Source organism: Agelaius phoeniceus, chromosome 3 (genome assembly GCF_051311805.1).
Source record: "Agelaius phoeniceus isolate bAgePho1 chromosome 3, bAgePho1.hap1, whole genome shotgun sequence".
NCBI lineage: Eukaryota > Metazoa > Chordata > Aves > Passeriformes > Icteridae > Agelaius > Agelaius phoeniceus.
Genome location: NC_135267.1, coordinates 104,298,826 through 104,314,635, shown reverse-complemented (window position 1 = coordinate 104,314,635; position 15,810 = coordinate 104,298,826). Strand labels below are relative to the sequence as shown.

At 41.9% G+C, this 15,810-nt stretch overlaps 2 long non-coding RNA genes across 2 annotated transcripts in view; one reads left to right on the top strand and one right to left on the bottom strand.

The window, feature by feature from the left end:
- LOC143693625 (uncharacterized) overlaps positions 1–15,810 on the bottom strand; it is a 45,939-nt gene that overhangs the window by 20,417 nt on the left and 9,712 nt on the right. Inside the window, exons 2-4 of the long non-coding RNA XR_013181535.1 lie at positions 15,527–15,687; positions 13,173–14,217; positions 9,094–9,162 (exon numbers count right to left, since the gene is read on the bottom strand). This is a non-coding gene — a long non-coding RNA (uncharacterized LOC143693625). The remainder of the gene's footprint in view (positions 1–9,093; positions 9,163–13,172; positions 14,218–15,526; positions 15,688–15,810) is intronic.
- On the top strand, positions 6,886–13,246 carry LOC143693626 (uncharacterized). The gene is made up of 3 exons (XR_013181536.1): positions 6,886–7,017; positions 8,118–8,164; positions 13,069–13,246. It is a non-coding gene; the product is annotated as an uncharacterized LOC143693626 (long non-coding RNA).

Here is a 15,810-nt window from a genome sequence, read left to right as displayed (position 1 = left end):
CCTAAATAGAGATTCTGGTGACAAGATAATTTACAACGCTCTGTTGCATAATCATTGAGGCAAGGTCAGGGAAACCATTGATGTAGCACAGGCAGGGCAGCTGTAAATAAACCCCACATCAGGAAAGGGGCTACAGTCAGTGAGAACAGACGGACAAGAAAGGACAGAGAAGAAAGAACCTCCAGCTCTCTCACCATGGTAAATTTTTACTCCCCTCCCTTATCTCCACAGATCCCATGGTTGGCTAATTAAAGAAGGAGGTGTAACTATCAATCTAACCTCACTTGTTCTCAAATTTACCATAATTTCTACACTTGAGAGGCTGGTGAAATGAAACAGCACTACTAGAATTTCCCATTCATCAGCAGGAAGCAGAACAACTCTGGGAATTGGGCTAAAAATAATTAAGAAGCAGGATCAGGTGCTGTGCACATGCTGTACATGGGCATGCAAGCACACAAGCATTTACTGGAGGTACAAGCAGTAGCACAGGGGGAGATGAGCACCACCAGTAATTTTATCTTAACATATGAATGCTTGCAGATGTACTCACAGCATACTTATTAGAGCAGCAAAAACGCCCAAGAAAACTGCCATCAAATTATGCCACAAACAAAATGAGCTTTTTAAGCAGATAAAACCACCAGCAGTACCTCAGGAGACACTAGGGAGCTGCTGGGGTGGCGACAGCATGCAGGGTGCTCAGCACATGGCCCTTACCCCAGCACACTCTGGGCACAGAGAAGGTACACCCCCTTTGAGCAGGAAAGTTGATATATTCTGGAAGCATCCATGTTATTTCACATGCTTTGCTGTGTTTTTGTGAGCTTTTCAGAAAGGGCTGGGAGTGGCTTTTGCCCCTTCTCCATACAGGCAGACTGGGAGGGAGGTGCTGCTGGGGCCTTGCTCTGCTCAGCACAGGGAGGGTGCAGCTGGCCCAGGAGCTCCTCCAAAAGAGAGACTGATCAGACACACAGAAACCCTGGATCACCAAAGCTGTTCTTCAAAATCCACTTTGATTTCAAAGGGATAGCTGACAAGGAAGATAGCTGACCTGAGAGGCAGGACTAGGATGGAGGATTTAATTAAATAAATGGCTTTTACCTGAGGAATCAGCTGTCCAGCAGAATGATTTTTGAGAAAGATTCCCCAGCTTTACTACCAGTCAGCCTAAACAGACAGCTGCTAGCCATGTTACAGGAAAAGCCTTTATCTAGTTTGCAGCTCCTCCAAGAAGGGCATAAGGGGATGGTGATGGGCCAAATCCTCAAGCCAGTGTAAATCACTGCTATTTGTCTGCCTCTGCTGGAAGCCCACTCTCTATTTCAGTTAGGAGCTAACACACAGCAACTTAACATCCATTTATGTTGATATTTGCACTTTGCAGGGTTTGGTAGATTGCGTGGCTGGCACGTGTCTGGCTGAATGTCACTTGCAAAAGCTAGGGGATGTCCCTTGCAAAAGCTAGGGGATGTCCCTTGCAAAAGCTAGGGGATGTCCCTTCCAAAAGCTAGGGGATGTCACTTCAGAAAGCTAGGGGATGTCCCTTCCAAAAGCTAGGGGATGTCCCTTGCAAAAGCTAGGGGATATCACTTCCAAAAGCTAGGGGATGTCACTTCAGAAAGCCAGGGGATGTCACTTCAGAAAGCTAGGGGATGTCACTTGCAAAAGCTAGGGGACCTACTGGAAACTGCCATTAAGAGTGACTAGCTGACCACATGTTGCACCTCTCCAGTAAAGCCTCCCCACCTCAAGCACCTCCTTGTGATTAATCTTTCAACTAGACAGTACACATGACTGTCTTAAAAAACTCAATTTCTAAGGACAGGATGCATTAATGAACAGAGGAAAATGTGGACAAATTAGTACCTTCAAGCACTGCAAGACACAGGGAAAGGACACATGGATAGAGTGGCTGGGTCCCTTCAGAGACCACAGAGTGGCTGTGGTGCCTCCTGGCAGCATTCCTGCATCCAGCCCTGTAATCCAGACTCCATGCCAATCACTCCAGAGCATTATTAAGATGCATGGCATCTTGGAGCAATTCAAATCAAAGCTTCTTTCCTGCACATTGGAGTGGGATAGGTACCAAAGGTGGATGTAAAAAAGTGAGAAAGCAGAAATGATGGGGGCTTGTATCACACAACCTTAATAATAAGCTAAAATAAAAAAAAAAAGTGTGCATTATTGCCTTAGACACATTATCTCATCTTGCACTACCAGACAACTTTAACTAAGAGTATCTGGCAGAATTCAAGATTATTTTGCAAAGACTTTTCAATCTCCTTCACCAGATCCCTCTCAGTAAAACCTGATGGAGAGGGAGTTGGAATACATCATATTAGAATGAATATAAATGGTAATGATCATGCTCCTCCACAACACTTGCACTTTAAGGAATCACTTAATTAACCCTGAATTGAACAGGCTTGCCAGTCAGGAATGGAGCAGTTCAATTGATAAGAGCTTCCTGACCCCTCCTTCTCAAGGGCAAGATTCAGTAACCCTTATTTATGTTAAACATTAGCTTACCCTGTGAGGAACCTCCAGAAATCAATAGGAATTGCACTACATGAGTAAGACTGGCAGAGTCTGATACCAATTATAAACTCAGATTGGCCCTCAGCTGGGTATTTCTGTCTGCTCTTTTCTCTTTTATTTTTTTCTTTCCATATTCCTCCTCCCCCATGTCTGCACCCAAGAAAATACAGAACGTTCCCTCTTATAAAAGGCACTTGAATGGCTGCTTCTCCTCTTTCTCTTTAATCCAAAAAGTATGACTATTTCTTGTTAAATGAAGGTAATGTTTGACAAAACTTGGCAGGTTTAAGTGTATTTCTAAACCTGGAAGGAGCTCAGCCTTTTTGACAAAATGGAAGCCACAATTTGTGACTTTTAAATGTGAAATGGTTTATTTCTTTTTGAAGGAAAAAGTCTAGCTGAAACCACTAGAGAAAGCATTAAGGGAAGCAATCTGGACTTTTTTAAAAAAAAAGATATATAAGAGCTACACTTTTTTCTTTTACCAAAGCATGTGAGAGAAGAGGTGGATAGAAACAAGGAGACATATTTTCTATTTGCAGATCCTTTCCCCCAAATTTTCCCAGAAGCAGAACAGGCTGTAGCTGGGTAGAGGAACTGAAAGCCTGAAGACACTGCTAAAGAGAAAAATACCCATGTGATGTAAAAGCAAGGTGGGAGAGAAAAATCCTCCAGCCTTTTATTTTGAGTCAGCTCAAAGTTAAATTACATCTTGCTGCACAGGGAAACCACATCTCCTGAGAGCTGCAGCCTGGGTTTCTGTGTCTCCTCTCTGGTCTGGCCTCCCACACTGGACTCCTTCTCCCAAAATGTCACTGCCACACACCACCTACAGCAATCTCCTTGACTCAGCCAAGGCAGAACAGCCTGTTTTGCTGTTGGAGCAACCATTGGGAATGGGGAGACTGGAGGATGGCAGGGGAGCAATTCAGCCTTTAATCTTCTAGCTCAACAGGCTGAAGGACAGTAAGCTCAGGTTGGGCAGCCCTAAACACAAGACTTTTTTTTACATGGCCTGATAAAAGAGTTGTTAGTGCTCATGTGGCAGAAACTGCATTTTTGATCAAAAACATGATTTTAATGGGAAATTTAGAAGTGGATCTATTCTTACTGAAAAAGGAATAGCAAAAAGCCCCAGTGGGATCTCTGGAAAGAAATCATGCAGAAATCATCCTTCCAATACTGATGTGCAGGCACAATAGATGCTGGTGTTTTCTTCTTCTGAATGGCTGTTGCTCATGCTGCCTTTTCCCAAGCCCAGTGACAGATTGTGCTGGAATTAGATGGGAGGCATTGCTACCTTGGAGCTGTGTGTCTGGGACTTTACAGCACTGACTAGCTTTAAGTCTCTATTTTCCCCCAGTTTAGTAGGTACTTTTCTGCATGAATTAGATGCTTCCAGATTTTTGGAGCTTGTTTTTCACATCAGACAGTGTCTGATTGCCTGAAACTATTGGATACCTAGCAAGCTGGGGAAAGAAAGAAAAAAAAAAAAAAGCTGTGTCTGGCTCTGGTATTGTTTTCTGCTCATGTCCTAAAGCCATGTCAGGTTGAAATAAGGTACACAGCATCTCTCCCATCCTCCTTCATTGGCAGCATCCCAGTTTCTGTGGAAAATAAAACCTGGAGCGTGCACTGACAGGGAATTGCAGCATGGTCAAATAGGTTTCTGCTAGAGAAGAGTGGGGCAGCAAGTCTGCAGGCTCCTCCCTGGCTGCAGAGACACAGCCAGCAAGCCAGGAGCTCCTTATTTGCTCTGTAGACACAGACAAGAAGATTTACTGCTTAGTGTAGCATTGCCTCTGGGGCTGGAATTGGATTTCTCCCCAAACTGTTACTTCCTTTCAAGCTCCTCTTCTCTGCAGAAAATTTTAGAAGGAAATGCCACTGGATTACACAGCTGCTGTCTGCCTGGGCTTTAAATGTGCCAATTTGCATCAGTCTGTAGGCAGTGCTGAGAACAGGCTGGAAGTGACTGCAGCCTTCCTATGTTACTAGTGGCATCTTACTTGCAAATCTGAAACAATTGAAGGGAAAAGGTGAAGTAGGACTAGGAACAGCCAGCTCTGACATACTACAAAAACCCTGAATTCTTCTTTTCTTCTGAGAAAAGCATGTGTGAAACACAGCACTCTTGAGGGATGCCCTACAAGACATCAGGATGAAGCCTCAGTAACTGATGGAAGCAAAATGAAGTACAAAATGTCCCCATGAAGTAAAAATGTGTAACTAATCATGCTGGGACTGACAATTGTTGAGAACAAACCTGTCACTAAATACATTGAAAAAATTTTAAAGATAAATTGTAACAGTATCAGTGCACTATGAGAAAGCTGATTCTTATTGTTTTGCAGAAACAAATAAATAGGATAAGAGCCCAAGTGCAGAAATGCTGGCCAGAAGTGAAGTGCTAAAGCTTTGCAATTACCTTTTCTGTTAACAGATAAGCAGGGACATTGCCATGGGAAGCATCCCCATGTAGCATCACTACAAAGCCTTCAAATGTTACCTTTAAATGTGCAAGCAGGTTTCCATCTCTTAGAGAGACCTGCTCTGTTGCTGTTCAGTGCTTGGGTTATGCAAGGACTTTGTACCTTGGCAGGCTCAGGAGAAGAGGAGGCAATGTGAACAGCCTGGAATCTGGCTGCCTGCCTTGCTTCTCACTGAAGTAATTCTGCTGTTAGGAGCTGTCACTTAGGAACCAGACAGAGATGTTGGGCTGGGACTCCTACATGAAGGAACTGCCTCAGATGTTGGCTGTACATCCTCAATTCAGGACTGGGATGTATGTGTGAGTCAAGTGACTCAAATTTAGAACTCCCTCAGACTTCTTCTATGCCCAAAGGAAGGCATAAGCATCTGCTACTGATGCACAAGACACCCAGATGTTAGAAGAAAACTTCAACTTACTGTCACCTGCCCTTCTTTGTAGGAGAGACTTTTAAAGGGTAAAACACAGGAAAAAACCCTGCATGTGCTCAGTGCTTCCCCAGAGGAGGGTAAATAAACCCTTTAGGCTTTGTTGAACCAAGAAAGAATAAAAATATTTAGTAATCACCATTCTAGGGGTACCAACCTTTGCTGAATGGTAACATTATTTCAAGACATTTCTAAATATTTATATCAACACTGTCATGACTGCAATAGGAGCTACTTGAGTGCCTCTCTCCTCAATGGTACGTGCTCCAGTTCAGCTGGCACGTTTGAGGAGCTGTGTTCAGTATCTTGGGTGAAGAAGCACTTAAAAAGTCATTAACTAGTAAATTAACATCCCTGTTTTCAAAGGGATGTGTGAGAGGAAGAAAAAGGCAAACTCTCGAGTTAGCACTTAAAAACATAAGTGAAATCATACAGAATTTTTTAAAGAAACTAACTTGGACAGCTGCTGTTATGATTATCTTATGAGATTCATTAAAGCCCTGTTTGACATTCAAATAAGTTCTTGTTTCTGGTGGTAAGAAAGAAGGAGGGTATGTACTTTAAAGAAATTACAGGATTTAGAAATGAAGATGAAAGATTCAGAACTACCTTGTAGTTACTTTCTGCTCCCTCTGCCCTCTTATAAACTGGAAATATTATGACAAGAGGCACAGTGACCTCTGATGTACTGCACAGGAAGAAATGAGAAAGTTAATAGGGGAAGCACCAAATTAGACACCTGAAAGAACAGGATTAAAAGATGAATAAGAATATTATATCACTTGTCAGCATGGCATTACAGAGTCCAACTTCATCTTTTTTTCAGCTTTCATTAAGGAAATGAGTAGATAGGGCTGTTTCTTTCCCAGCCCTGCACAGCCTAGTGAAAAGGCAGGATACATTCACTCAGCAATTGCATTCCAACAATGTGCAAGGCCTAAAAATTATTCCATGATGTTCCTATGGATTTGCACTGCACCTCTCTCCCCCCATCCTAACTGGGCACAAGTGCTCCATGCAGCTCATTCTGTGAGTGGGACTGAGCTTCTTACAGGCACAGATGCTCCTGGTGCTCCCTTTATTAAACCCATAAAGCAGAGGGATTTGTATCATCTCCCTCTCTGGCTCTGCCCCACTCACCCATCCCATGACAGCTCAGAAGATCAGCTACAAGTTTCCACTACAGCTTTAGAGCAACTAAAAAATGTGGGTGCATTCTGCTCCTCATTTCTTCTCCAGCAGCACCCAAGCTTCAGGTGTGCATCTGCCTGAAGCAAAACCAGAACTTAATACTTCCTTGAAAGTATTAAAGATGTCATTAGCCACCCAGGCTTATTCCTCTTGGACTCCCATTTGTTCCTGAATATCTACCAGCCATATACCAGAGTATTTCTTTCCATATGTGGTCTGTAGGAGGTAATGATCAAATACTATGATGATGATCAAGATGCTCTAAAAATATACAAAATCTAATCTAGTTTAGATTTGACTAAAATAAACATGGACAAGGATATGTTGGGAGATGATCCTTTTACTTGGAGCTTTCACCTTAATGTGGTAAGAACCAGATTTTTTTCTTTCCTGGTGTATTATAAATCTTGTGTTTTTCCCTAGGCAAAAAGATGTCTTGAGAACAGAGTAAGTGGGTGAAAAATATAAGAATTGGCAGACTGAAGTGTCATGGATGATGTTCTGCTTTTTATCAGCTTATTATATTTGATTTTGTGCTGGTTGTAAGCCTGGGAAAAACACATTTTATAAATTTTAAAAAATCAGAAAAAACCTAGCTATTGCAATATATCTTCACCTGTTATATGCATGCAAAATCTTAGAAATGGATTCTCACAGTCTGAGTGGCTTCTAAGAAGTGGATTTTGACCTTTACAAGAAATTTTAGTTACAGAGAAGTTTGGAAGTGACACACATTAAAGATTAAGATGTTCAGATATTGTAGTAGCTGGGCTGACTGGCTCAATATCAGAAACCAATAGGGTTTTCCTCTTTCTTTTCAGCTTGTACAGGTTTGTATTGCTTGGCAACTTGCATTAGAATTTAGCTGAAAATAAAGCTCAGTCAAAAACCACCCTTATCAGAGTGAATTCCAAATGGTTTGGAAGATTATTTGGTATTCAAATACCTCCATTCCCACAAGCACTCCTTCCTAGAAATAAGAGACTGAGTTTTAAGTTAATTAAACATGAGACAAGGTTCTAATTGGTTTGATTTTCTTTCAGAAGGCTTGATGTGCCCTTCACAATTTCTGGCACATGCCCCTAAGTAAGCAATATGTCACATCCCTGTTGCCATGCTGCATCTGTGGGACTGAACAAGCAAAGCCTTTCAGTTACAAAGGGATGTTCAGCCCAGGCCACTGAATTCCAGTTTTACCTGTGTGATCCCACTTGATTTACCAAAGGCTGCTTCCTTAGATATCTGCTTAACCTGTCTGAAGTGACTCACTGAAATATTCTTAGCATTTGCCTTAGGAAAAAAAATGAAAAGAAGAAGCAGAAGAGTGGAAGGAAAATAAAGAGAGAAAAGGGAAAATAACTGTTCTGTGGTAATCTCTCAGAGCTTTATTTCATCTTTCATCTTGTCACTGTAAACCTCTCAAGTATTTAATTACTCATTTTTTTCTGGTTTTGTTATTTTTATAGGGGCTGTGCAGATTGATCTGGAGGATTTCTATTTTGGATGCCATTAAGTAAGTATTATCTGTTCATTCTGACAGCTGATCTCTGACAAGAAATCTGCTGTTATCATTCCTCTGTCTTTTTCCTGGGTTCAGATGGAAATATTTCACTTGAAATATTCTCACTACAAACATAAGAATTTTTCTTTACACCTGACATTATCTCATGTATACTGGCTTTCTAAGAAAAAAAAAATCCCAGGGTCTTTTTTAACATCTTTCTTACACTTTATTGCACTTCAATAAAGATGAAATGTTTATCTGGGACACATCCATGCAACAGGAGAGTGCAGTTACAAGGCTGCAGCAAGGATGTTAAATGCCCACAGACGTGTCATGTCATGAAGATTGATTTATTTTGGTTAAGGCATTTGATGCTTCCTTTTTATGTGGGGATGTTCCTAAAAGAGTGCCCTGTACTTTGGGAACACCCTTATGTGCTATGTAATCTGAATTAATCCTCTCCTTTATCACAACCTCTAATTTACCTTTCCATACTTTCTATTTCTTCTGCTGAAAGTTTCACTGGAAGAAAGAATCACAGTAAACCTTGTTTCTTTACTTCTTATCAAGGCCATTGTCTCCCTTGGAATCAAAATGCCAGAGTGGAAATCTTCAACTCCTTTTATTTTAGATTCAAGAATTTCTTTTAGATTTAAAAATGTGGGCATCCACATGTATTTATCCAAAGATACAACCCCTTTCCCCATTAAAGCATATTTCTTAATCTTCTGCAATGACACCAGGAAATTGTACCCTGCCCCTCACATCCTCCTGGGCTTCTCCCCTGCTTCCAGCTGCAATTTGCAATTCCAGGGGCTCCAGAGCAGCCCCATTCCATGCAGTCACCCTCCTCCTCATCTCCAGCCCCGTGCAACAAGCCCTCCCCACCAGGTCCCTGCTCACTGAAGGGTCACGTCCCTCCCAGGACATTTTGATACCTCAAGCTTCATCTTTGTCTGTCAGGGAAGACTTCAAAGCACTGCTGGGGTCAGGGTTCAGATCCTTCTCTGGAAAAACAAAAGAAGGTTCTAACTGTAGCTTATGAGGAATGATGCAAAGCAACTGATTGCATTTTGTCAAGGAGAATGAACTAAGCCCGGGCTACCCAACAAACAAATCAGTTAAAACAATTTGCAAGTCATATTAACTCCACATTGTTTTAGGGGATATCCTGAAGGACTCTAGAGAGAGACATTTACAGAGGTATTGTACATACCAGGAGACAAAGCACTGACTGAAATACTAAAAGACTACCAATGAAATCTAAGCAGTTTCATACTGGAGGGAATTTTCTTCCTTTTCTTGAAATGCAGAAATTTCAAAGTGCTAAAGTGCAAGCAAAGACAACGGGAGTAGAATAGCATAAATCACTCTTTCAGGAATTCCAGACACAATCTATCATGCAAGTAGGTACCCATACTAAACTGCAGAAAAGAAAAATGTTGCAGAAAAGGAAGGGAAACGCATAAAACTAAATGCTAGCCATATACACTTGTCCATTGTTGAGTTATAATTTCTTCACCAGAAAAAAAAATATTAATCTATAACCAATCTTGAAAATAGGAGGAGAGCTGACCAAGTTTCCAGTTAACAGCCAGACCACCCAATTGTCCCTTGAGCCTGTATGAGATTGAGCAAAGGGAGTATAAAATATCCTGAAGGATGCTGAGATGTTTCAGGGGGTGTTTACCACTTAGCAGAATGGAAAGCAGCACAGGCAAAAAGCAGAATGGAAAGCAGCACAGGTTGGTGACACAAGCTGGACCTGAGACAGCTGGGAAGAAAGGTTGGTTTGAGTAAATTTCTCAATGATCCTTCTGATGCCACATACTTAAAAAAAAACAAGTAAAGACAACCTGAGTTCCTTGGACAAAATCCCCTTGCCTTAAAGCCAATTTGCTCTAATGACATTAAATCCTGTTTTGAAACTGATGAGGTTATACAGGGTAAGGGCAGAAACTGGATCCCTATCCAGGGAGATGCTTACAGCTCTCCAGAGGATGATCAGTAATAACACAAGCGCAGTTCTTACTTGCTAAACCTGACATCAGTAATGGCAAGCTATTCCCCTTCCCACACTCTATTGCAGCTCCTTGTTTTTGTGTTACTGATAACAGCTGCTCTGGGTGCAGCAGCCTGGAGATGTTCAGCCCCGTGGTGCTGAGGGCTTCACACACACCCAATAAATGGAATTTGCAGCCTCCCCCTGCCCAGGAGCTCAACTTCAACAGGACAAAGCAAACAAATGGCAGCAGGAGACCAGAGCAAGATGGGAAGGGAATCAGCCAAAGGTCTCCTCTTAGTGTCAGGAGGACAAGCAAAGCCAGGCTGTGCTGGCTGCAGTCTCTGGAGCCCCTGGCTGATCTGCACTGGTGCCACTTTCCCAGAGAGCTGACTCTGACCAGGCTGGCTCTTCCAAAACAGAACTCACACAAATCCCCAGATTTCTTGCCCATTACTTGCATTTTGTGATGCAGATGTTCATTTGCCCCTCACAGCTGAGTTAGGTTACCCAAACAAGCTGATTGATTATTTTTCCACGCTGATACTTGGTAAAGCACTGCTGAGCCATCTGGGCCCATGGTGCCACAGAGCAGGACAGCTTTGGCTCTGTCTCTGATCCATGCATCCTCTGCTCTCTCCTGTTGTTAGCTGGTCATTGACACAGGCAAACCACTGCTGCTCCCAGCTCCAGCCTGAAGGCAGCAAATGCCCAGCAAGAGATCCAAAATCATTTTGATACGAGGAGCTACAGCCTGAACATCAGCCTCTGTTGGAAGGAAGGGTCAGCAAAGCACTTTCCAAGACTGATTAAAAGCTCTGCTCAGCTGCAGGAGGGTGGGAAATGGCAGCCAGGCTGACAGCTGGCACATCCTCACTGCAGAGGGATGGGGAGGTGGAGGTTTCTGTCAAGGGTAGGAACACAAATCCTTCTTGATACCAGGAGTCGTAAAATCTGTAACAGTGAATTAGGAGAGAACAAACAGGTTTTGTGCCTTTTTTTAATCCCTTTGAGAGAATTTCAGCTGTTTGTTGTGCATAAAATACACAGACATAAACTTGAACACCCTGGAAAAACTTAAAATAAATATATTTCAGGGAACTGAAGTGCTACAACAGTTGAAATCCACCTCTCCTCTCCCCCTCCCCCCCCCCCCCCCCCCCCCCCCCAAAATACCAACACAGAAAAATAATGAAATTTTAAGAGGAGTCAATAATATTTCTTTGGGGATTTTTTTGGCATACTCCACTCACGTTTTCCAACTTCTCAACTGCAGATGCCAGAACTTACTTTTTTTTTCTAGAAAGTGGTATTTGAACATTACTAAATTATAGCTGAAGTGGGAACCGACACAACGCTAAATAAGAACACCAACAGGCACAAATGCCAATGCTGGTGATGCAAAAAACCACTAAGCCATTTCATCTGACTGAACAGCAGAAGAAACAAAAGCCTTGGAATTGCTAACAAGTTAAATCACAAATTGTAGGGTTTGCTATTAAGTATGATATACCACAAGAAACTTTATCATAAACTATTAGAGCTGGCATTAATTTGTGCTTGGCTTCCACTGCATAAAGCCCAAGTGCACCCCTGAGAGGGGAAATCCTTGTGCCTGTGGAAAATAACTGTGAACTTTGCCCTGTGGCAAGTTTGTAAGAGGCTGACACAGGAAAAAAGAAGTGAGTGGAAAGGATCTGACTGGAAACACAATAGCAGACTTAAAAGGCTCTGATAAATGAAAAGTCATTCCGAGATTAGGGTCTCATTCAAAAAAATAACAAAGACATTTTCTGGTATGTGGCTGAAAATAGATTCCATATGAAAATGCTTAGTAGAGCTTATCAATACTCTCCATTCTCAGCAGTCTCTGAATAAATGCAGCAATTTTAAAAACTAAAATGGCATTTTCAAAACATTCTGTAATTTAGACTCAGAAGCTACACAACTAATGTCTTCATTTTTCCAAACCAATAATGCAGTTTTAAAGATTTTGATCTTACAATTCCTTCACACTTTTTTCCCCTTCCATCTGCCTGATCTTGTCCTCACTTCTTGTAGAAACACTACCAGCCAGAAAAAAAGAAAACAACTTTCCTTGCCTGAAAACTGAACCAGCTTAGAGTCAGTTGATTCAAATGTTTAAGAAGCTTTGTGGAAAATTTAGAGAAAGCACTGAGAAATGTTTATCATTTTCATACCATCTCTAGCATTCAATGAATCTTTAAATCTCCTTTTGCAGGGCGTATATAATATTCCAAACTCTGTAATGGACTGTTATGGACAGAATTTTTTTTTTCTTTTCTGTTAAAAATCAAAACAAAACAAAACAAAACAAAAAACCTAAAATCAAAAAACCAAACTGATGGAATTTTTAAAGCAAAATTAAAGCAAATTTTGCTTTGCATCTGGAGCAAGTAGATGGCTCCTACCACCAAGCTAGCTGAGAATGGGAATTGTATTTGAAAATCCTAAGAAGCAGAGAGGCATCATTCTGAAGAAATTTGTTTTCAAGATTTTACAGTAAAATTAAAAATGCTTTCTGGAAAATCAGATGACAAAAGAACTCTTACTAGTGCTGCAATTCATCTTCCTGTTTTGTTTCAACTAACTAGACCGGATAGCAACTTTCTTATTTTTCTACACTTGTGATAACTCAGTGCAGATTGATAGCATAAGTAAAATCCGAGATTCCATTTTTGTATGGGTTTAGGAATAGATTTAGAATAATCTATTGTTGAAGCTGTGTAACAATAACTTGTTTCTAGCAACATTTAAAAGAATTTCTAAAGCAAATTAAAGTTTTGCTCAGGTTGTAGAGTCAGTAAAATAGGCAAATTAAGTTCTTTTTCTCAGGCTGTCGAACATTTGTTCATGGTGAAGCATGTACTAATCATTCATTTACCAGCAGGAGCACACCAGGAGGAAATTATTCTGTTGATACCCTAGATATTAGAGCAGCACAGAGCTGGGCAGGGGCTCGGCGCTGCCACGTTTCTCACGGAGCACACGCACCTGGGCGGCAGAGCCGCGCAGCAATGGCACACAGGCGATGATGCCCCGCTCCTGCAACCTCCGCCAAGGAAACAATACCCAGGCTCCCCGCAGCGATTTCGCTCTAGAAATTTAGAATTTGCTGCTGTCCAGGCTCTGTGACCGCCACGCTCCCTTCCCAAAACCAAGGGAGCCGCTGGCAGCGCCACCTGGTGCCGGGCGCCGCGGGAATTGTCCCCGCGGAGCGACACCGGCACCCGCCCGGCGGCTGCTCCTCCTTGGGGATGTCTCGATTCCACCGAACAGCGTTCCAGGTTTGCGTTGGGAGCATTGGGTTTTGGTCAAACGCATCCTCTGTGCTTGCAGCCGGGCAGGTCTGCGGTTTGAAGGCAAGAACACCCCCAACACAATTATAAACACAGTCAAAACCTCCTTCTTAATCAGCCTAATCCCAATAACAATCTACATCCACTCCAGAACAGAAAGCCTCACCTCCTTCTGAGAATGAAAATTCATTATAAACTTCAAAATCCCCATCAGCCTAAAAATAAACTTCTACTTCCTTACCTTCTTCCCCATTGCGCTGTTCGTATCCTGATCTATCCTACAATTTGCAACATGATATATCGCCTCAGACCCCTACATTACAAAATTTTTCACCTACCTGCTATTCTTCCTAATCGTCATATTCGTCCTAATCATTGCCAACAACCTATTTGTCCTATTCATTGGCTGAGAGGGAGTTGGAACCATGTCCTACCTACTAATCAGCTGATTAGTAGGAAGGACACCTAAACTAAACACCTTCGGAGTTTGTGCTTCTGTTAAACGCGCAGTGTAGGAATCTGGGAATCCAAACCTCCAAAAAGTCAACTCTGCGGCCATGACTCAAGTGAATAATCATGAGGCATCTGTGGGACTGTTTCCAGGAGTGGGAAAAGCAGCATATGTCTCCAAAAGTGCTTAGAGCAGTGCAAGTCTGCCAATTCTATCGTGCATCTCCTAGCTGCTGGTTGAGGACGCAGCTTTGGGAGTCAAGTGCTTCCATCTGAATCTGAATTCTAACCTAGAAAGAAAAACAAACGTTTAACTCTGTCAGATAAAAAAAGCTTGGGGAGGTATGAGACATGTGAACCCCCAAAACTAGATATCACCACGAGTAATAAAGCAGTATATTTTTAAATTTTTGTGAATACTGCCGAGAGACCGTGGGCACGGGTGCCTGGAGATGACAAAACTGAACAAACTCTGGACCTTGCTCTTGGATGCAGCAGCTCAGTACATCAGCCTGCCAGGAGAGACCACAACCACCCCCAAACTCCCTAGGCTTGCACTTCACCTTCTGCCTTGCTGAACAACCCTGTGCAAGAGGCTGCAAAACAGTTCTGAATCACTTGGGGAGGAAGGGGAATAAGAGGGGATACAGACAAATCCTATTTATTTTCACAGATCAAATGTGGCAACGGTGGGTAATTACAATTGCATTAATTTACATAAATGGTAACTACAATGTACCTCTGTCACCAGAAAAATAGCCTAAATGCAGATACAGCCACAAAAACACCATGTACTGTCTTACTCCTCTTTGTACTTTTATTAAAAATTATAAACCAAAACACAATTAGGTAATTTATGGCTTGTTTCTTCTCATTTCCAAAATGATCCCAGGTTTCCTGCAAGAGTAGAACGAAGCAACTTGAAGTAGCAAATATTCCCTCTTTGTTGTCTGAAATTGGGCAGCTCATAGGGTTGTGTGATGCTACAGGAAACTTATTTTACAGTTCTTCTGTTGTGGTTTTCACCCTTATGTGATATTTCTTTTTTTTTTTTTTTTGCTTGCTGTTCAGGCCATCTTGTATCTTCTAGCAGGAAGTCAGAGTAGCATCTCAACTGCATCTTCAAACAAGACTTTTGCAAGCTGATGCTCACAAGGGGCTCTGTTTAGAGGTTTGTTCTTGTGGGGAAGCAGGCAGCTCCTCCTGGTTGCTTCTGAAAGCACCTCTTCACCGCACTTTCCATCTGCACTGGCTTCTGTTTTAACCACTAAGGTCAAGTCTGTGTGGTTTTCCCACTCTGCCTGTTGCATTAGTGGCACTCTGAAAGTGAGACTTGCATTGGATGGGAAGCGTTTGGTGAATTTTTAAATACCATTATTGATTTCACATTAATTTTCTTTATGAACCAGGGAAAGCTCTTATGCGAGGGTATAACAGCCAAGAAATATTTGACAAGTTGTTTAAAATCTATTGCCTGGAAGAAGCCTGATAGATCAATTAATTTATTTCCCTGCTATTTCAGTATATCCTTTAAACCTATCTTCACTGATTGTTATTATCCATCCTGAAGTATACAGCACAAAAGCAATCATATATTACCTGCAGCAGAGGTGGCTACCTCCTGGATCTCTGCCACAAGAGATATGGATATTTTGCCCAAAGCTGGTTTTTCCTTGCCTTCAATGAAACATGATTAGAACATAATGATTTTGCTTCTGCACCAGTCCACCCCGCTCTATGGCTTCTTTAGGGCATCAAACCTGTAAAAAGGGCAGATTCTTTTACATATGCAAACTCCTCTACCTGTTACATCAGTGTATTTCACATTCCACCAGTGTTCCTTTGGATACAGATTATTGATTGCTCTCTAGTGAATAACTTTT